The sequence below is a fragment of the Notamacropus eugenii genome, chromosome 2 (genome assembly GCF_028372415.1).
Source record: "Notamacropus eugenii isolate mMacEug1 chromosome 2, mMacEug1.pri_v2, whole genome shotgun sequence".
Lineage (NCBI taxonomy): Eukaryota > Metazoa > Chordata > Mammalia > Diprotodontia > Macropodidae > Notamacropus > Notamacropus eugenii.
The window spans coordinates 213,501,802-213,524,573 of NC_092873.1; the positions used below are offsets into that span (position 1 = coordinate 213,501,802).

The following is a 22,772-nucleotide window of genomic DNA, read 5'->3' on the forward strand; positions in this document are numbered from 1 at the left end:
GTGTGGTAGATGGGAGTATTAGAAAAGAATAGGCTATGCTTTCTCATGTGCTGTTTCAGTGGTAGACTACATCTTTTTTGTTATACCATATAACAGACTAAAAGATGTAGAGACTGCAAATCCCACTGGAGTATCGTTTATTTGCTATTTTTTAAAAGCTAGTGATTCAGTAGAGAAAAATACTTCCATAAGTGCTAGCCCCCAACAATGTTTCCCATTCATTTATCAGCACAAGATTCCTTGAAAGATATGAGATATAGATGAAAAATAAAGAAACAAAGATCTATAGCTTCTACTGTGTGTGTGAAGAACTGTACTGTTTTATAAATGTAACCTCATTTGATCCTCACAACAACCCTGGGGTAGAAGTACTATTATTATCAGCATTTTACAGTTGGGGAACCTGAGGGAAATAGAGATTAAATGACTTGCCCAGGACCACATAGCTAGTAAGGGTATGAAGCCAAATTTCAACTCAGATTTTCCTGACTTCTGACTCAACACTCTAACCACTGCATCACCTAGTTGCATCTATGTTTGTAGATGACATGTTGGTTGCAACACTTACCCACAGAACAGTATAGATACTCCTAGATGAGATCTATATCAATGGAAAAATTTTGACATAATAATCCACCTAGGGAAAACAAAATAGATGAAGAAAGCCTGTCATTTATACTATGATATATACTCATAACAATAGCTTACAAAAGCCTATATATATGTATATATGTATATATATACACATATGAAGAGGGAGGAACTTATAGTTTAATGGAGAGGACATTATATACATAAGTATATATAAGAAAAATGCAGAATAGATAGGTGGTTATCTTAGAGAAGATGGCCTTAAAAAACAGGCAAACTAGAGAAGGTCTCCTGCAGGAGGTGGCATCTGAGCTGAGTCTTGAAGGAAGTTAGGAATTCTAAGAGAAGTTCTTCATATTCCAGGAATGAGGAAGGGGGCAGTTAATATGAAGGCAAAGAAAAAGGAGATCAATATGTATGTGATGAGCAGCAGGTAAACGATATGACTAAACTATAGATTGTATGAAGGGGAGTAATACGTAACAAAGTCAGAAAGATAGGTAGGGGTTGGGTTGTGAAAAGGTTTAAATGCCATACAATGGAATTTCTATTTGATTCAGGAGAAAAGAGGAAGCCAGTGGAATTTAAGTAGGAGGCAAAAATAGTTCCAAGTTTTAGGTAAGTGGAATGTGAATTGGAGTAGGGATAGACTTATGGCAGGGAGATGAGTTAGGAAACTCTTGCTATGCTTCATGAAAGAAATGCTAAGGACCAGAACTAGGGTGGTGGCCATGTGAGTGATGAGAAAAGATATCTGAAAGAGGTTATAAAGAGAAACTTATAACATTAGGCAGCTGAGAGTGAGGATTCAAGGAAGTCACTTTGTACGTCTGGATGACTGAAAGAATGATGATATTCTCAATAGTAATAGGGAAATCAAGGCTGGGGTTGCTTCATAGGGGACAGTATTGAGTTCCATTTGGATACATGAAGTTTGAGATGCATTTGGCACATCTAATTGGAAATGTCCAACAAGTAAGTGAGGTTATAGGACTGGAGTACAATAGAGAGGTGAAAGGTAGATCTTTGAGTCACCTGGGTAGAGCTAATCAACAAATCACTGAAACTGGTAGTAAAATCATGGAGTGAAGAGGCATAGAAAGATAAGGAAAGACTCTCAGAAAGGAAAAGCAATAAAAGAGTGTCATGAAAGTGCAAAGAGAAAATTATCTGGGAAATAGGTCAACAATATCAAATCCTGCAGAGAGGTAAAAATAACAATACTAGCATTTCCCTTCCAGGCTTATTTCCCATTTCCAAATTCTGTTATGTTTGCTCTAATTTACTTGTTGCTCCTTGAATTTGACATTTCATTTCCTGCCTCTGTACCTTTGCACAAGATATTTCATGGTGGCTGACCATACTACCTTCTCAAGCCTGGAATACTCTTTCTCCTTATGTCTTCTCCCTAAAATCCCTGGTTTGTTTCAAGATTCAACTCATGGGAAATTTTTCCTAATCCTCTTAGCTCTTAGTGCTGTCACCCTCATCCTCAGAATATAATGGATGTATTTATTTACATAGTGCATCATCCCCAAACTCCAGTCCATTAGAATATAGCTTTGGGGAGTAGGTACTGTTTTTCATTTTTTAAATATGTATCCAGTTGCCAAACAAAGTAACTTGCACATAATCAGTGCATAATAAATACAGTTGAACTGGATTGAGTTTAATGTGTCATTTATCTACCTAAACTTTACCAAAATTTGACTTCAGAATTAAATAAGGACTGGCTTTACTTTGATTGACATTATTTGGAAGGTAAATGTATTCAATGTTTTGAATTTTCATAAACTTAAGTGGAGGTTTAAATCATTCATTTGAAATTCACCCATATCAATGACAATTCTCATAGCTACATATATGTGAAACTCAATTTATATAATAAGTATATTTCTGAAATTGATCTTTAAATTGAATTGCATTTAAAATGCTCTAGAGAGTCTACTATAAAAAATCTGAAGGTGAATCATTTTGCAAAATGTCTAGTCTCTCCTTAACTTATTTTGTAAATCCACATCATTGCTTCTCAGGTTTTTTTTGAAGAGTTACAACATATTCACAGAAGAATTAGGAATAAGGAAGGTTATGCCTGAGGTGGTATAAACTCATAATAAAAGTCATTAAACTCTTTCAGTAAGCAGTAAGACATTAAACTAAATTATGCATGTAACAAAATACGGAAATATATATTTATGCTAAGAGGTCTATAAACATACATGTGTGCATATACTTTTATTAATTTTAATTTTTTTGGTTAATAATTAATTTGTTTTCAGTTTGCATCAATCACTTCCATAAATTTTAAATTTTTCTCTCCCTCCCTCTCCCCTCTCTTCCCACAGTGGCATGCAATTTTATATGGGTTTTATACATATATTCTTATTGAACATATTTTCACATTAGTCATGTCGTGTAGAAGAATTAAAACAAATGGGAGAAACCATGAGAAAAAACAAATCGAATCAAACCATAACAAAATGGAAAACTGTCTGCTTCATTCTGAGTTCCCAACTCTATAGTTCTTTCTCTGGATGTGAATAGCATTTTGCATCGAGTCCTTTGGGAATGTTTTAACACCTTGCATTGCTGTGAAAGCCTAAATCTATTATAAACAGACCTCACATACTGTGACTATTACTGTGTATAATGTTCTCCTGGTTCTGCTGATTTCACTCAGCATGAGTTCATATAAATCTTTCAGGGTTTTTCTGAAGTCTTCCTGTTCATCAATTTTTATAGCACAATAGTATTCCATTACATTCGTATACCACAACTTATTCAGCCATTCCCCAATTGATGGGAATTCCCTGATTTCCAGTTTTTGGCCACCACAATTTGGCCACCACAAAAAGAGCTGCTATAAATATTTTTGTACATGTGCATCCTTTTCCCATTTTTATGATCTCTTTCAGATACAATCCTAGAAGCAATATTCCTGGGTCAAAGGGTATGCACATTTTTATAGCCCTTTGGGAATAGTTCCAAATTGCTTTCCATAATGGTTGGATCAGTTCACAGTTCTACCCACAATGAATTAGTGTTCCAACTCTCCCACATCTTCTCCAGCATTTATCTTCTTCATGTTTTGCCATATTAGCCAATCTGATAGGTGTGATGTAGTACCTTAGAGTTGTTCTGACTTGCATCTCTCTAATCAATAGTGATTTATTTTTTTAATTTATTTTTTATTTAACTTTTAACATTCATTTTCACAAAATTTTGGGTTCTAAATTTTCTCCCCTTTTGTCCCCTCCCCCCACCCCAAAACACCAAGCATTCTAATTGTCCCTATCACCAATCTGCCCTCTCTTCTATCGTCCCTCTCTGCCCTAGTCTCCATCTTCTCTTTTGTCCTGTAAGGCCAAATAACTTTCTATACCCCTTTACCTGTATTTCTTGTTTCCTAGTAGCAAGAACAGTACTCGACAGTTGTTCCTAAAACTTTGAGTTCCAACTTCTCTTCCTCCCTCCCTCCCCACCCCTTCCCTTTGGAAGGCAAGCAATTCAATATAGGCAATATCTGTGTAGTTTTGCAAATGACTTCCATAATAGTCATGTTGTACAAGACTAACTCTCTTTAGCAAGGTGGTGACCTGCTTTTCATGCTTTTCTTTCATCTCTCTCATTTCTCTTCCCAGTTTTTCCTCCACCTCTCTAACTTGATTTTCAAAATCCTTTTTGAGCTCTTCCATGGCCTGAGCCCATTGGGTGGGCTGGGATACATAAGCCTTGATTTCTGTGTCTTTCCCTGATGGTAAGCATTGTTCTTCCTCATCAGAAAGGAAGGGAGGAAATACCTGTTCACCAAGAAAGTAACCTTCTATAGTCTTATTTTTTTCCCTTTTCTGGGCATTTTCCCAGCCAGTGACTTGACTTCTGAGTATTCTCTTCACACCCACTTTGCTTCCAGATCCACCCAGCCAGTGTTTGGGGTCTGAGATTCAAATGCTGCTTCCCAACCTCAGGGCTTTTGGCGGGGGCAGGGCTGCTATTCAGTGTGAGATTAGGTTCAGCTGCTCAGGTGAGGGCAGGGCCACCTCACGGGGCTCAGTTCCCTCAGGGGGTTTATGCAGAGACCTTCAACAATGGATCTGAGCTCCTGCCTGCTTGGGGAACCCTTGTCTGCTGCCGCCTCGGCTGCTGCCTCCTGAGGGGTCCTGAGTTATGGGGGCACCCCACTCCCCTCTCGACCCGCCAAAGAGACCCTCTCACCAACCCTTGTCACCTGTGGGTGGAGGGACCTGCGTGGCTGCTGGAGATTCTGTCCCTGAAGTCTGCTTGGATCTGCTCCTCTTAGTGCCATGTGGCCAAGGCAGGGCTGGGCTCGGCTCTGGGGTCTGCAGTGTGAAGGACCTTTTGCGAGAGGTTTTCTGAGCTCTCTGGAACAGAAATCTCGTCCACTCCGTTATTCTGTGGCTTCTGCTGCTCCAGAATTTGTTGGGAGTTCTTCTTTACAGATATTTTATGGGCTGTGGGTTTGGAGCTAGCGTGTGTGTGTCTTTCTACTCCGCCATCTTGGCTCCACCCCCCCGAAGATCAAATTTTCTATTGAGCTCTGGCCTTTTCATCAGGATGGTCTGGAAATCCCTTATTTTGTTGAATGTCTATCTCCTTGACTGAAAGATTATGTGCAGCTTTGCTGGGTAGTTGATTCTTGGTTGTAGTCCAAGCTCTTTTGCCTTATGGAATATCATATTCCAGTCCCTCTGATCTTTTCATGTAGATGCTGCAAGGTCCTGTGTGATTCTGACTGTAGGTCCTTGATATTTGAATTGTTTCTTTCTGGCTACTTGCAGTATTTTCTCCTTGACTTCACGGTTCTGGAATTTGGTGACAATGGTTCTTTATGTTTTCACTTTGGGATCTCATTTCAGGAGCAGATCAGTGAATTCTTTAGATGATGATTTTGCCCTTTGGATCTAGGACTTCAGAGCAGTTTTCTTTGATGATTTCTTGGAAGATATTGTTCAGGCTCTTTTTCTCATCGTGGTTTTCCAGTAGACCAATAATTTTTAGATTATTCTCTCTTGGATCTATTTTCCATGTCAATTAGTTTTTCAATGAGATATTTTACATTTTCTTCTATTTGTTTTATTCTTTAGATTTTGTTTGACTTGTTCTTAATGCCTCATAAAGTCATTAGCTTCTACTTGCTAAATTCTAATTTTTAAGAAATTGTTTTCTTCAGTTAGCTTTTGTACTTCCTTTTCCATTTGCCCAATTTTTTCAGTTAAGTTTTGTGCCTCCTTATCTCTTTGGCCAATTTTACCTTTTAAGGACCTCTTCAGTGAATTCTTTTTTCATTTTGTCAGTTGTATTTTTTTAAATCATTGGACAATTTTTCTTCTACCTCCCTAATTTGGCTTTTAAAATCCTTGAGCTCTTCCAAGAATGCTTTTTGGGTTTGAGATAAGTTCATATTCCCTTTTGAGATTTCAGATGTGAGTGCAGTGTCAATGCTGTCCTCTTCTGAACTCATATTTTGATCTTCCCTGTCCCTGTAGTAAGATTCCGTGATCTTTGCTTTTCTGATTTGCTTCTTGCTTGTGGTGATTATCTTTTTCCTAGCTTTTAAAATGGATCTCTGTTTCTGGGGCACAGGGTGCTCTGCCCCACATTTCTTATGCTTGGAGTTCGGAACCTGATTTCTGACTTTGTGTGTGGCCTCTGGTTCTTTCAGCTAGAACCTATGTAATGCTTTAGCTTATTGGTGTGTGAGTTGGCTGGTGTGTGCCAAGTCCAGGTGAAGTCTTTCCCCTAGGTTACCCTGAAGCTCTTGGCATGAGGGGTGGGGGAGAGGTTGTCTGGTTGTGGGAAGTCTCCTCTTCCCCAGGTCTGTACTAGAGCACAGGTGGACTTAGGAGCTTGTGAACCCCCATCTATACTGGGGTCTGCCCAATTTCCCTGGTTGTGCTAAGGCATGCCTGGGTTCCTGGTATTGGCGTTTACCAGCTTCACCCACCTTGGGCTCAGGCTCTTCTGTTGGTGCACTTAGGTGGTTCTTGCTGGGATGCTTCAGGTCCCCACTGGTCCCCTTCAGCCACAGCAAGAAGGAACCTTCCTGGTGGTCTCCTCAATCTCCCATGCTAAAAGACTGTTTACCCATTCTGCTAGCTCCACTATTCCAGGATTTTTCCTGGGGTAATATACTCTAGGTTTTTTGAGGTCAACAAGGGGAAGGTGAGGGCACTTACAGTTTACTCTGCCATCTTGGCTCCCAGAAGTTCAAGTCACATATACTTTTAAAATACATTATGGACAGATTTAGTCCCTAGCCAAGAAAAGAAAATATTTAAAGCAGTTAAATGTACCCCAAATGGCAATTTTTTAAATTAAAAAATATATCTTATCTTTAAATCCTAGTTTTATACATCATAGTCTTTTTTTTTTTGACCTGGCCTCTCCAAACTGATCCTCATTTAGAATAAAGACAATTAAGCAAAACATCTGTTAACAGATGTTTTAAGCAAAACATCTGTTACATGTTCCTGACAACATATAAACTATTTTATTCTAGTATTCTCCTAATCTTTTGCCATGAAGGAGAAGCTATGTTTTATTGTGTAATATAGAGTTCAACTTCATGGAACATGTTTGTAGGATGTTTATTATGGAGTTCAACTTTGTTTTATTGATCTTTTTTTCATTTATATCATTATAGTCACTGTGTATGTATTTTCTTGGTTTTGCTTATTTCACTCTGTATCAGTTCATAGAAATCTTTCCAAATTTTAATGAATTCATTTTATTTGCCATTTCTTACCTCGCAATACTACCACATTTCATCCATATACTACAGGTTTTTAGTCATACCCTAACAGATAAGAATCTAATTTGTTTCCATTTCATTGCTACTACAATGAATGTTAGGTTTTTGCTTTTTTTTAATTTTTCCTGAGTTCCAGACCTTTTGTTCTTCTAAATAAACTTAATCATTTTGTCAGGTTCTAATAGCATTCCCTTGATATTTTGATCACTGACACTAAACCTGAGTATTAATTTAGTAAAATCATAATTTTTATTATATTAGAATATCACACTAGCATAGCCTATCCACTTATAACGAATATCTCAATTACTTCTATTTCCCTTTATTTCTTTAAGACTATTTGGTAATTAAATTTATATTGTTTGCATGTAAATCAACTCATATTATCTTATGTGCTTGTAGTTACATTGAATGAAATTCCTTTTATCCTTTTTCCTAGGTTTGGGTACTATTATATAGAAACCCTCATGAATTGGGGGTTTGAAATTTTTTTAATCTTGCTAACTTGCTGAAGCTATTAATCTGCACAAGTAGTATCTTGTTTGTTCTCTATAGTTGTTTAAGTACCTATCATGTCATTTACCAATACAAATAGTTTTGCCTTTTCACTGCTAATGTTTGCTTTGATTTTGTTCCCTTGTTTTATTAAGTTGAATACTAGTGTTGAGGGGAGCCAACCTTGCTTTACACATACTTGTGTTCAGAATGCTTTTAGTATTTTTATATTGAAAGCAACATCAGTTGTTGGTTTTTAATATTTGCTTTAGACAGGTGCGGAGTCTTTCACATCTATATTTTTAGTCTTTTTAACATAACTGGACATTGTTTTTCCAATGGCCTTTTTTTTTAGCATCTATTGAGAAAATTATATATATATGTATATTTATCATTTTTTGTGATATGACTATATCTATTACTTTCCTAATATTGAAATATCCTTGCATTCCTAATATGAATCTAAGTTGATCATAATCAATTATTTTCTGGATTGGATAGTGTAATATTTTTTAAACATTTCTATTTGTAATTTTTGCATCCATATTCATTAGTGAAATTGTCTTATGGTTCCCTTTATTTTGTCTTCCTGCTTTTTATTAAATTATTTTGTTTTCAGTGTTCTATAATCACTTCCATACATCTTAGATTTTTCCCTTTCTTCCCCCTCCTTCCCCACTCCCTCCCTGAGATGGTGTACAATCTTATATAGGTTCTACACATACATTCCTATTAAATACATTTTCACCTTAGTCATGTTGCATAGAGGAATTAAAATAAATGGGAGAAACCACAAAACAAAACAAAATGTAATACAAAAGAAAATGGTCTGCTTCATTTTGCAGTCAAATTCCATAGTTTCTTCTCTGGATGTGGAAGGCATTTAGCCTCAAGAGTCCATTGGGTATTTTTTAAGTCCTTGAATTGCAATGAAGTACTAAGTCTACCAGAAAAATTTCTCTCACACTGTGGTTATTGCTGTGTTCAATGTTCTCCTGGTTCTGCTCCTTTCTCTCAGCATCAGTTCATATAAGTCCTTCCAGCCCTCTCTGAAGTCTTCCTGTTCATCATTTCTTATAGCACAATAGCGTTCCATTACATTCATATGCCACAACTTGTTCACCATTCCCCAATTGATGGACATCCCCTTGATTTCCAGTTTTTGGCCACCACAAAGAGAGCTGCTATAAATATTTTTGTACGTGTGGGATCCTTTCCATTTCTATGATTTCTTTAGAATAGAGTCCCAGAAGTAATATTGCTAGGTCAAAGGGTATGCACATTTTTGTAGCCCTTTGGGCATCGTTCCAAATTGCTCTGCAGAATGGTTGAATCAGCTCACAGCTTCATCCACAATGAATTAGTGTTCCAGCTCTCCCACGTGTTCTCCAGAATTTATCACCTTCCTCTTTTATCATGTTAGCCCATCTGATAGGTGTGATGTGGTATCTCAGAGTTGTTTTGATTTGCATCTTTCTAATCAATAGTGATTTAGAACATTTTTTCATATGACTACAGATAGCTTTAAGTTCTTCCTCTGAAAATTGCCTGTTCATATCCTTTGACCATTTATCAATCGGGAAATGACTTGTATTCTTGTGCATTTGACTCTGCTCTCCATACATCTTAGAAATGAGACCTTTATCATAGACACTAGTGCAAAAATTCTTTCCCAGCTTTCTGTTTCCTTCCTAATCTTGGTTACATTGGGTTTGTTTGTGCAAAAACTTTTCAATTTAATGTAATCACAATTATCCATTTTGCACTTTGTAATGTTCTCTGTCTCTTATTTGGTCAAAAGTCTTCCTGTTTTTTGAAGGGTAAAAACCCATATTTGTGTGCCAGAGTCATTTATTATGGTGAATTTCTTTATTTTTGAGAATAATTTTGCCCATGTATATATTAATTTCTCTTCCTAGATTTGTTAAAATTTACTTGCAAATCAACCTGGATCAACACAATTTAATTAGCATAGCAATCCGAATGTCAGGTTACCTCTCTTTCAGCTAGGTAGACAAGACAAAGTAATAAACCTACCAAATGTATAGAAGATAACATTGGATGATTAGGGATGGTATTGGTGAGACAGATCCATCATATATGGACCTGAAAAATCCTTATATTAATACAGTTTCTTCCATAACTTTAAAATACAGGGGTTTAAAATGAAAGAATTAGTTCTCAGTTGGACCACTTAAGTAAGAGATGTGGGCTGTCATGATTTTAAATGGTTACAAATATAATTCTGACTTTATCTCATCATTAGAAGATAATTTCACCTATTTGCAAATCAACCATAACCCAAATCCACAAACACAGCTTGTATGTAAAGTGGGTACTTAGCAGTTGTTTGTTGAATCAAATTCCAAGGAGCTCAAATCTTTTTATCAGATATGTGAGAGTGTGTCTATATTTTCATTTAGTCTCCATCTGACTGAATCACTAGAAGAATGAAGACAGAGTAGATGAGTGATTTTTCTAAACTCACGAAGAGCTGGTCACAGAGTTTTTATTTCTAAGCTTGAGTTAACTACCTTATCCATTTGGTCATTTAATCTTTCACCAGTCTCTTCAGTTATAAAATTTTCCATGCCCTGGAGAGAGCTGCATGAGTTTTACTAAATCATATAACAAGAAATGGAAAAATCAAGGGAAAACAAAACAAAACAAAAAACTAACTCTCAGCCTTTGGTACGAGAAAAGAATAACCTCGTGTCACTAAAGTTCTTTACACTAAAACTCTCATGTCCTGAAGTTTGGAAGAAGCAAGAACAAGAGTGAGGATGAACAAGAAAGGAAAAGATTAATTCACAAACATAAACATGAATTTAAAGGAGCTGTCCATGAAATTTGCAAAGATAATCAGTTCCTGACTAGGATGCAAATTTTAGAAATCTTGTAAAAGGAAAAGCCAGGCTGTAAAGGATGGCAAATACCGGAGGCCCTGAAGAGGGAAAAAAAGTAACTTGTTTGTGGTTAGGGAATAATTTATTTTATATCTGTATATAAACCAAAGATCCTTGAATAGAGACAAACATTTCTACTCATTGTATAAATAGAAATGCATATTCCTGGAAATGCTTCATTGGATTTCAGGATTTTTTTTCATTTTTCATTCAGAATAAAGAGTAATATTTGTATTAAATTTGCTAAATGGACTCACCCATCAACAACAGAAATTATATAATGATTCATAAAATGATGATTCCTTCATGCTGCTGCCTACCAAATCTGGCACTTGGTTAGAATAGCATTAACTAAGACCATTAAGCCTTTGGAAGAAAAATACCCCTCCCCATTCCCCTCACACAGATATTTCTGTAAGCATGGCAGACCAAGTTCTAAGGGTATTAGTGGGTATGAAAAAAGTAAGCATGAGTCTGTAACGAAGAGGCATAGTTTGGAAACGAAAGCATATTTCTCACTTCAAGGACTACTGAGATTATCCTTGTTATTCATGTCACTAGAAAGGATCACAACTAGGGAAAATACTTCCTAGAGTATTTGTGTGTGTTGCTGAAGAAGACCATGCCATCAGAGAAATAATGACATGACTTGCACTTGACTTTGTTTTGAGTGAGGGAGGGCTGTGCAGGTCACCAGCCTCACTTCTCCACAGCCATCTGATTCCAGTGACCAGATATTTATCAGGATGACTGGAGATGACCCAGGATGAGGCAATTGGGGTTAAGTGACTTGCCCAAGGTCACACAGCTAGTGAGTGTCAAGTGTCTGAGGTGAGATTTGAACTCAGGTCCTCCTGACTCCTGCACTGGTCCTCTATCCACTGTACCACCTAGCTGCCTCAGAGTGGTATGTACTATAAAGAAGAAGGTAGAAGTCGTTGTCTTAGTTCCGACTCACAAAGATGGTTTAAAAATGAGGAAATAGTAACAAGGATTTTTTTTGTGTGTGTGATCCTCAAATCTACAAAAGACTCTTTCATGGAGTATGAAAATCTGTCCATGAGACTCGAAACAAAAATAAGCATACTGGAAGTGCTTCATGTATAATTTCTATTAGAAATAAAGATTGTATTAACAGATTGTTTTTAGACATTATATTTAATAATAATATTCGCTAACACATATTGTGCTTATTATGTACCAGGAACTATGCTAAATGCTTTATAATTATTTTGTTTGATTCTCACAATAACCCTGAGCATTCAGCACTATTATTACTCCCATTTTACAGATGAAGATACTGAAGCAAACAGAGGTTAAGTGGCATGTTCAGGGTCATACAACTAGTAAGAATCTGAGACCAGATCTAAACTTGGGTCTTCCTGACTCCAGGCCTGGCACTCTGCTCTACCCACTATGCTACCTGATAACCTCTATTAATTTATCCAAGAGACCATGGGAAATACACATATCAGTTAGATACAGTTTCTGGCTCAGAATAATAGTTGACACACATGCATATGAAGTATCTGTCATATGTTACCTCATTTGAGACAACAATTCCTGTAAGATAGGTACTAAAGATACTAATTTTCCCATTTTACAGATGAGAAAACTGTCCCCGAAAAACACAACATATATGTGTTGGACATAGCATTTTTACACACTTGTAGAAACACATGCACACACACATAGGAGAGATAAAAGATGCTCATGTACAGTAGCTATAATACAAAGTAGCACATGAAAAGTACCATGGACAAATTATGTACAAAGAGATGAAGAAGAAACTGTTACTTCTAACCTGAAGCAGTAAATGAATTAGTTTATTAGAGTCACTCTGGAGTTCTTTAACTGTCAGGCTAGGGGAGTTATTAACAGATGATGGAGATACACTGAATGTGGCATTTGTACTAGGTCTTGAAGTATGGTTTCAATTTCAGTAGGTGGACAAGTTAAGGAAGGGCTGTTCTAGGTCAAAGAAATGGCATGGTCAGAAACATGGAAGCTGGAAAACCCAAATCCAATTGGAGGAGTTAGTAGTATATTATTGTGTTTTGTACAGGTCATTTTGTTACTGCACTAAGTCTTGATTGTTGTACATAGATCAAGAATTAGGTTCTAACCTTATTTCTCACCCCGCCCCCCCAACCTCCATCAAGGGTGGCCAAAATAACTGAGTGGTAGCAAGAAAACAAGATTGAGGGGGATGGAGAAAAAAAACCCAAATCAAGGTTATTAATAGGCATGCAGCTTCAAATCACATAGACTCAGTTTTGACAAATATCCAAGTAACACTAGGGTTGATCCAGGCTTGGAGCATAAAAGCAGTCACAGGGAAGGGTGTCACTGAATTTCTCATCTAGCAAGACTCTCCCTTACTTTGTGTGAGCTGTTGTTACTGGGACCTAAGATAAGCCTCTCTATAGGGCACATTAAGAGGCCAAAGAAACCTGGCTCTAATTTTTTTTTATCATGTATCCTTGGGTGATTCTTAGTAACAGTATTAATTAGGTGCTATTATATAGTCTGTGAGTAGAAGAGAAATAGAACTCATTCTGTGTTGCTCCAGAGGGTAGAATCAGGCTCAAATTAATTAATTTATAGTAAGACCTTGTATTTCAATGGGCCAGATATGGAACCTCCAGCTTTTCAGGGTTAATTCAAAAAGTAACCCAGTTTGTCTGAGATGTAATGTATAGGAAGAGTGACAAATAAGGCTGAATTAGTTGGTTGGACTTAATGTGGAAGACTTTAGCTGTCAAACATGAGTTTGGACTTTATTCAGTAGATGATGGAGAATCATGGAAGGTTTTTGACCCCTGTAAGTAATAAAAGCAGTACTGGAAGGAAGATTTATCTGGCTCCTGAGTACAGGAGAAACTGTAAGACTAAAGGATTTGAGAAGTAGGGGGAGGCAGTTAGGAGGCTTTTGCAGTTGTCTAGGCATGAGAGGGAAGGGGCGTGATTTAGAGAGATGAAAGCAGAAGTGGAAAGAGGCATATATAATGGAGGAAAAATTGGGATAATTTTGTTGAGCGTTTGGATGTGGGAGGCAAGGATGATACCTAGATATTGATGCTGTTAACAGAAATAATTTCAGAAACAGAAACTGGTTTGGAAAGGAGATAAGTAGGTCTGTTTTAGTAGTGCCAAGATTTAAGGTAGTCAAGACATTTAAGTGAACCTATTAGGCTACAGAAACTGTGGGGTTAGAATTCAGTAGGTTAGAGCAGGTGCTATCAATTGGAAATTCATCTATGTGGAGAGTGTAAGCAATGGAATAGACTAGATTCCCTAAATCATACTGCATTTTCATTGGTGGAAAACAAATCCAGCCCCCCTAACTCATGGTAGGAATCCTTTCTATCCAGCACAAATTGTCATCTAACCTCTATTTGCTCCCATTTACTGGTGAAAACTATTACTCTTGGCATTATTGCCTGACCTTGGGCAAATCCTTTAACTTTGGCAGACTCTAGTTTCCTCAAAAATAAAATGAAGTGATTGCACAAGATGGCTTCTGAATTCCTTTCTAGCTCTAGAGCTGTAATCCTATGAAAAGATGGGTGAAAATACAGAGAAATGCGGTGGTAGAGAAAAAGGAAGGTAAAAGAATTCATGCCCAGTGACCTAATTCTTAAGATAATAGGTCTACAAAAAATGGCATAGATGAAATGTCATTGGGCCTCAATGACTGTGGATAAAATGTTGAATTTATGCTTTGGAGGCTATGAGAGAAAGTCAAGAAGCAGTAATGACATCTGACTGATCTTAGAGGAAATTAATTTGTTATCATGACCATATATCCTGGTTACCATGATTCTGTGACTTTCTTGACTGGCACTTAGCATGTCAAAGGTGAAAGGTGAGAAAACACTAAGTGTGACATAGATTTGGTGATTTTGTGGTGAGTGGGGTGGAAGGTCAAAGGGACACTGAATCTAAAGTATAGAAGTCATCACTGAGATGACTAATTTAGATGGTGAAGGCCAGAAGGAAGACAAGGAAGACAATAGACCTTTATGCCATAGGTATGAACTTAACTCAGTTCCCCAAAGCAGGGTTTTATTACTCACAACCATTTATCCCTGCTTCCCCTGCCCTGGAGTGGACTGGCCCTTGTGTGCCATTTGTTGTCATTGAATTCGAGAACAAAGGACAACAACCATTATCTAAAAGAAGAATTTCATAACTATTACGTTGTTTTACAAGTTTAGTGATCATTCTTGCCTTCTCTCTCTTCATTATCTTTTTGTGTCTCCTGACCTTCTCAAAGATGTTTCCTTTTTTTTCTTTTGAAATACTTTTTTCTTCATTCTTGGCTTGCCACCAACAAACTATGTAAATCTGAGAAAATACTTAACATCTTAGAACTCAGTTTTGCCATCTATGAAACCACAATAGCACATCTCCCCAAACTCAAACGTATGTTGAAGACTAAATTCAATTAAATACATTCACACATTTTGGAATTTCAGCATTGCATTATCAATGTGTATATTTTCTTTCAAAGCTTTTATCTTAATCAAATCCAGAGGAAGAGTGTTATGGACATAGAATTAAAAATTAGGTTCTAATTTCTGATTAATTGATTGGATATTATGAAATCAAGTCTCTGGAATTTTTTTGCCCCAGTACCTGAACTATTAAAAAGAGATTGAACTAGAAAATATTCCCTCAATCTAATACCAATATAACAAGGCTATAAGTATCTAATTATCTTGAGGGGAGGGATTGTAGACTGATAGAAATAAAGTAACTGATAGTCTTAGTGCACTCAGAGATTAAATGACTTACCCATGGTAATACTCATATTTATCAGAGGCAAGAAGTAGCATAGATGAGTGGAAAAAAACACTGGATCTGAGTCAGAAAAGGTATGTTCAAACTTTGCCTCTGTCCCTTATTACCTGTGTGACCTTGAAAAAATCACTTTATTTTCTGGGACTCATCATCTACGTTGATAAAATGGAGTGGATGACTATTCATATTTCTTTTAGCTAAATGCATATTCTTATCAGCTTAGATTTTCAAAATTCCAAGACAAGCATCCTATCCACTAGACCTTCCTGTCTCTTAATTAGTGGTAAATGACTCGAGACTATTGGACCAAGCTCCTTAAAGGCACCCTTGGTTTTCAAGTCAATGAGCATAAGAGGCAGCGTGATAAGGGTCTTCCAGACCCTGGGAGATAGGTTCTTTTCTCTCCCACTCTCAGTGTTTAAAGGATAACATTCATAGAAAACTGCACAAGAAAATAGAATCACCCCTGACAACAACCCTAGAGTTGTTTTTAAAGGAACTCTAATATGTTTTGCTGATTCCCTGCTCTTTCTTGCTCTGTGCTGAGCCAGCAGGGGAGTAGATGTGACAAGATAGATTCTGTTTGAAGCACAGATACTCATCAGCCATCACAATGTTTCTTTAATGAAACATCAAATAATAATTTTACTTCTGTTTGCATTGATAATCTTTGAAGAGTCATACTGTTGCAGTTCAGCTTTTGGCACAGAAAACTTGATATAGTTTAATTAGATGAATGAATTCACAAATGACAATATAACCCTTTCACATGTCCATAAGTAGAGACTTTTAGAATGGATTCATTTTTAAGCCAGTTTGGAATAATTCAAGAAAGAGCATAGAAAAAATATATGTAATGTATAGCTTTATTAGATGAACAAATTTACAAATAACATAACCCTCACACATGTCCATAAACAGAGAGTTTTAGCATGTGTTCATTTCTGAAACCAGTTTGGAGTGATTCAAGAAAACATAGAAACATAAATATGTATGTGCTTTGGTTTGACTATCTTCACTATCAATAGCCAGAGGAAAAGGGAAAAAAAAAATCAATTAATTATCCAATTCTTCTGTCTTTGTTATGTCAAGCCTCCTGATATTTATCTTGAAGACACATTTGGATGATTGCTTTTTTACTTTTATTAAAATGAGTTTAAATAATATAGACCCCAAACTCTCTCTGGGAATGTCTCTCCCCAAATCACACCTTCATTATAAATGGAATATTTTCCTTCTTTTTGTCCACCATGCCCTATATTTCCCTCTTGTACCTCTGCCAGACTTTGTTCCTTTCAACAGCAGCATCAGACTAAAATTTGTTTAGTTCAGATACTGTACTGGAAGCAGAGTGTCAATCTTAATGTTATGGTTAAGTGATTGCTAGCTTTTATGTTATTAACATTACATGGCCTCCAATTGAATAACAAGGCTGTAAGTCAATAATGTATAGAAAGGCTGGTCTGCTGCTTGTGCTTCATTTGTATTTTCAGTGTTCACACTCTCTTAACCAAGTAGCCTAGATTGTAGATGTCAATAAATATTGCCTACTGTTTTGGAATGGAAATATAACAGGCACTGGCTTATGGATTTTAAAACATAATGAAAATGGGCTGTGATCCATAATATGATGCTGCCAATTCAGTAGAATTCCAGATATTGACTGAATACAAATTGTACAACTTAGTAACTAATTGGGGACCTTGCCTGACCAATATGCTCTACATGGTTTTAAAGTGAGCAATAAAGGCACTGATTTAGTGTCAGCAGAGAAGTCTTCCATGAAAACTAAGTATTATGTAGCCTAATTGTAGGGATGACTGAATGAAGAGGCATAGGAGGGAAGCAATGGGAGAAATATGTATTATTCAATTATTGTATGAACTTGGCTAAAATCTGTGAGAAGCAACGGCAGTCAAATTTTTCCTTTTACACATATTAGCTACATGATCCTGGGGAGATCATTTAAGTTCTCCAAACCTCACTTTCTTCATCTGTAAAACAGGGATGATAACAACTTTACTACCTACCTCAAAAATGGAAAGTTTAAATAATACATGTAAAACACTATATAAAACCTAAAACATGATATAATTGCTAGACATTAATATACAGTGGTTACAATAAGACCAGAAACCTCATTAAGGATTAAGATAACTAGGAGATAAATTCCTTACTACTTCTTCCCTCCCTTTTAGCCTCCCCTCCCCTTTATTTCCCCCTTCCCCTCCTACTGCCTACAGAGCTACTTAGATTTATATATTTAATTAAGTTTGTTGTTCCCTCCTTGAATCAAATCAGATGAGAGTACCTCTCAAACAATGCTCATCTCCCTCCCCTCTTTCCTTCTACTGTAATATAATTTTGCACTTCTTCCTGTGATGTAAGTTACCTTATTCTGCTTCCTCCTTTTCACATCTCCTGATACAATCCCTTCACATGCTTAAACAGCATTTTTATCATCACATCATTTACTTTATACCAACTCTGTCTACCTATGTATATCCCTTTTATATTTCATAATCGATATACAATTCTCAAGATTAACAAGTATCATCTTCCCTTATGGGGAGGTAAATAGTTTGCCCAAGTTGAATAATAAGTTTTTCTCTTCCACTGTTTACCTTTTCATTCTTGAGATCTGCATTTGAAGATAGAATTTTCTACTGAGTTCTGGCCTTTTTATCAGGAAGGTTTGGAAATCCCCTATTTCATTGAATGTCCATCTCCTTGCCTGAAATATTATGCTCAATTTTGCTGGGTAATTGATCCTTGGTAGTAGTCCCAGTTCCTTTGCCTTACAGAATATCATATTCCAATTCCGTCAATTTTTTAATGTAGAAGCTGCCAGGTCTTGTGTGATCCTGACTGTAGCTCCTCAATATCTGAATGATTTCTTTCTGACTGCCTGTAGTATTTTCTCCTTCACTTGATAGTTCTGGAATTGGGCAACAACATTTTTTGGTGTTTTTCGTTTGGGATCGCTTTCGCAAGGTGAACAGTAGATTCTTTCAATGACTATTTTGCCTTCTGGATCTAGCACTTCTGGGCAGTTTTCCTTGATGATTTCTTGGAAGATATTGTCCAGGCTCTTTTTTTCTATCATAGGTTTCTGGTAGGCCAATAATTCTTAAATTTTCTCTCCTGGATCTATTTTCCAGGTCAGTTGTTTTTCCAATTAGATATTTTACATTTTCTTCTATGTTTTCATTCTTTAGATTATGTTTGACTGATTCTTGATGTCTCATAGAGTCATTAGCTTCTACTTACCCAATTCTAATTTTCATCAAATTGTTTTCTTCATTTAACTTATGCATCTCCTTTTCCATCTGTCCAATTATTCCTTTTAAGGAATTATTTTCTCCAGTTAGTTTTTGTACTTCTTTTTCCATTTATTCAATTTTCCTTTTTAAGGAAATGTTCTCTTCAGGGAATTCTTTTTTCATACTTTTAAAATCATTGGCCAGTTTTTCTTCTCTTTCTTTTCTTCAGCTCTTCCAAGAGTGTTCTTTGTGCATGTGAGCAGTTCATAGTCCCTTCTGAAGTTTCATATGGGAGTACAGTCTCAATACTGACCTCTTTGGTATTCCTGTTTTGGTCCTTGTGCTCATATAAAGATTCTATGGTCTTTTCCTTCCTCCTTTGCTTATTACTCATGATGGTGAGACTTTGTGTGTTGGGGCCTCTGATTATTTCAACTAGAAGCTAAAGAACCTGGTACTGACATGGCTGGTGTGAGAAAGCAAAGACCAGGTGAATTCTGTTTGCATTTCCCAGATTAGCCCTGGAGCTAGCTTGTTAAGTGTGGGGGAGGGGTGGTCTGGTCCAGGGAAATCTCCTCAGCTGAGCTGTGGCAAAGGCAAACTCAGGGGTTGGTGATCCTGGCTGCCCTGTTGTATTCCCATTTCCCCTGGAGCACTGAGGCATGCTTGGGCTCCTGGTGTTGGTGGTTGCCTGTTCCACCCCCCTGTAGCTCCAGATCTCCTCTGGTTTGCTGTCTGGGACAGCTGTAATCCTCTGTCACAGTAAGAGGAATCCTCCTTTGCTATTTCCCTAGCTTCAGGTGCTACGAGACTGTTTGCCCTTTCTGCTGAACCCACTGATCCAGAATTTTTCTGGGGAAATATTTTATGGTTCTTTCAAGGTCAACAAGGGGAGAAGGAGAGAGCATTTACTGATCACTCTGTCATTTTGGCTCCTGGAAGTTCAAGTAGGTGACTTACAGGCATTTAATCTGCAAGCTGAAAGTCTCAGGAGCAGCTGTTGTTGATATCTGGGGCTCCTTCCTCAGCTCTCACTGGACTCCTGCCCTGTGCTACTTTTTTACCACTGCTTCCTCATATCGAGTTCCTGCTGGACCCTGCCTTGGCTGGGATGCCTAAATTCCTTATTAATAAGAGTATTGATTTCTATGAATTGTTTAGAGATAATTTTAGGATACCCTACAACAGTATCAAGCTCAAATAAAAATGAGGGCCACTAAATTGTATGTAAGGAGCCCTACAGGCCACATATTTACTTAGAAAATCCCATATTGAAATTATTTATGTTTTATTATTTTTTACTCATATTTGTATGTATTTTCTAATTGGATTTTAATCTGATTTGGGCTACTCTTGGTAGTATTGTAGGCCATATGTAGATAACATGTTTAACATCTCTGCTATACAAGTCCTAATTGCATTTTTTCCTATTTATTTCTTTTTCACACTAGTGGAGAAACTAAAAAAAAAAATCACTCAGTGGCTAGATTTTGCTGTCATTAGTATGAAAATTATGTAATATTTACTAACTCACCTCCTTTCAGTCAACTAGATGGAAATTCACCTCCTTCAAAATGTGTCTCAAATCCAAAGCTCTTTATTCTGTTCTTGACTTCTGTGCAGACTAAAGCCTGGGTAATTGATTGAGTGGCCTGTAGTAGAGTTGCTGTCATTAAGGTCCCAGGCAAAATTGTGAATTTTTTTTCTTTAACCCCCTGCTACCACCTTTCTTAATTACTCCTTTGCCATCTACTAGAATTCCTTCTCTTTTCCCCCAGGTGCTTAATACCCTAACCTTCTGAATCTCCAAAGTTCCTTTGTCATCTTCTGTAGACTTGTTCTTCCTTGAAATAGAAGTTCTTCCAAAATTATACCTCTTTTCTTACCCACCCTTTCCACTAATCAGAATCTAATTGATTGGCATTAGAATACAGTCTGATTAAAATAATTCACATCAAGTTATGATCAGTTGATGGGATATTTGTAATTTTAAATAGGAGCTCGTTAAAGCAAATACACCTTGTTGAAAGGAGTATGGGAGATATTTTTTGTCAGGGGGAATTTCATGGCATCCCTTACCTGCTCTGTGCTCAGTATCAACCCTACTACCATCATGCCAGAAAAACAGACATTAGCAAGACACTTCTGAAAACTCCGATTTATAGTTTCTAGCATAGGGCAGATTTTAGGTAAATATTTAAATAACAAAAGCAACCACAAAATTATATAACAGCCACAAAAAATGTTAGAGGATGAGAAAGGCTTCTAGCATTGAGTTTATCACTCATGAAGAATTTATGAGAAAACATGAATAGAATTGCACAAGATTGAAAAGGTGTGTTACAGAGTACATCTGTAGAAGAAAAACCCTTAACATTAGTCAGGAAGATTATACTATTTAGAGGTAGAACATATGTGAAACCCAGAGACCTTGAGTAACCTGCCCAAGTTCCCATTTGTAGTAAATAACAGAACAGAGATTTAAGCACAGGTTCTCCATATCTCTTTCCACCCACATCCTGCCTCTGTTGGTATTCCACTAAATTTAAGTCAGTTCTTTGTAGAATTTCTATTTCATTATTTCTCTTCCTAGTAGCATGGAATGGACTGGGTTATATAATTCTATTCAGTAAAACCATATTTAGGGAACCCTTGGTCAGAACAATGCTAACCATGGTGGGGAAGGGGAAGAGTTCCTAAAATACCACAACAATGAATGATCCCTGCCTATAAGGTGCATACAATCTAGTGGGGGGAGGAGATGAGCAGAATTAAGTACCCATAGTTTAGACCCTGGACTTCATGATGTGGTTTTACTAACTTTGAAAGAAGTGAATAAATTAAAAAAAAAGAAAAAAGAAAAAAAGTGGATTTGGAGTAAGAATAATTCCAAGTACTGTGCTGGGTGCTGAGGATACAATACAAAACAAGCCTCTGAGAAGTTTACTTTTTACTGGTGGAAAATGGTTTTGAATCTCACCTCTGCACCGATGTGACTGAAAGTGAGTCATTTCAACTTTCTGGACCTTCATTGTCATATCTGTAAAACTAGGGAACTAGACTTTCAGATCCTCCCAGCTCTAGAAGGCTTTGATCCTAGTTTTTAAAATTAAACTTTTTTTTCTTATTTTTAACAGAGACCATCAAATTCATCATGCTGTAATTCTTTTATAGGATATGTCTGGAATGTGGGTGGTCATCATCAAATATGTTTTTAAAATTAATTTATTCAACAACCACAAATTATGCAACTATTTCATGCAAAAGATTGAGTTCTGCATTCCTGTCTGTATACTTATGAACTACCTATTGTGGTTAATCCTATAAAACACAAGCTACTTGCCCCTGTAGAATTAATTAACCCTCCAAAATAGACACAAATGTCAGTGTTTAATGGTGTGCTCCCTTTTATCTCATCTTACCTGATTCATACCCTGTGTAAATTTTCTCCCATGTTATGAGAATTTTATGGTCTCTAGGTGAATTCAACAGCAATAACACCGTATTAGATGTCTCCATAGCATGATATACCTTCCATTGAAATGAAAGTGAATAGAAAATTTGAGAAGCTCAATATATCTCTGTGATATTGATAGAAGAATAAAAAAGAATTTTTTACATGCTTATATAATAAGTACTGTAATAATCAGGATACAAACAGAAAAGCTGTCTCTGCTTTCAAGGATCTTACATCCTAATAGATGAGATAGAACACAAGAGTGATGGTCAGGGAGAGACATTTTAGTTCAGAAATTATTGGGATGATGAATAGAAACCTAGGGGACTAGCATAGCATACCCCATCCAGGAACAATGACAAAGTTGTTTCCATCATGGTTCTATTGCAAGGGGTTTTGGAGAGGAAAGATATATGGTGTTGGCAAGGCTGTGGACAACATGTTGGCAGAGATGGTAGTAAAGTGAAATGTGGTACCTTGGG

General features: G+C 36.8%; 1 protein-coding gene across 2 annotated transcripts in view; it reads left to right on the top strand.

The window, feature by feature from the left end:
• The window catches only part of LAMA2 (laminin subunit alpha 2), a 795,715-nt gene that overhangs the window by 199,477 nt on the left and 573,466 nt on the right, over positions 1 to 22,772 (top strand). The window lies entirely within an intron of this gene.